Raw genomic sequence first — 757 nt, 5'->3', positions numbered from 1 at the left:
TAGCAAAATATAGGTTCTGTAAATATAGAGTGGATGTGGCAATGTGTCTTTTGGCATTAATCCATTGATTGGTTGGTTTAATGTCTTGTAAACACATGAATGTGCTTTATTTTTGTTAACTTGAAACAAAATTGCTATTCATTTCATTTGAACATTTCATTCAGCCCGAGAGTGTTGGGCCGCCCGTTACACCTTTGCCCTTATGGCATTTCTGGGTCTCGCCGTCGAGTATTCGCTGCGCGTGAACCTCTCCATTGCCATCGTGGCCATGGTGGGCACGAGCGAGGCCAACGCCACGACCAGCGGCTCTCAGGATGTCTGTCCTCTCAGGAATAACGGTACAGACTCGGGAGGTAAAGTCACGGTGAGGGTCAAGAGGCAGCCAAGCCTCATCATAAGTACAGTTACTTCCATGTAAGAAGAATTACAATAGTTGCCTTATACTTCAAGTGTTTTATATTTTACTGGTTCAGTACGACATATATCCTTTTAGGAAGGGGAATTCGACTGGGACGAGCAGACTCAAGGCCTAGTTCTCGGGGCCTTCTACTATGGCTACACCCTCACGAACCTGGTGGGCGGGCGGGCGGCGGAGCACTTCGGCGGGCGCCTGGTCTTCGGTCTGGGGGCGGCCACATCATCCCTCATCTCCCTTCTCTCCCCGCTGTGTGCGAGGGCCTCCCTTGGACTCTTCATTGCTTCGAGGGCCCTCATGGGACTTTCACAGGTGAGTTCGAGAATAAGAAGGAGAAAGGTT

The 757-nt window shown here is 49.8% G+C and overlaps 1 pseudogene; it reads left to right on the top strand.

The window, feature by feature from the left end:
• Positions 1–757, top strand: part of LOC119594278 — a 4,147-nt pseudogene that overhangs the window by 186 nt on the left and 3,204 nt on the right.

This window comes from Penaeus monodon, chromosome 33 (assembly GCF_015228065.2).
Source record: "Penaeus monodon isolate SGIC_2016 chromosome 33, NSTDA_Pmon_1, whole genome shotgun sequence".
NCBI classification, from domain to species: Eukaryota; Metazoa; Arthropoda; class Malacostraca; order Decapoda; family Penaeidae; genus Penaeus; species Penaeus monodon.
This window is presented reverse-complemented; position numbering and strand designations above follow the sequence as displayed.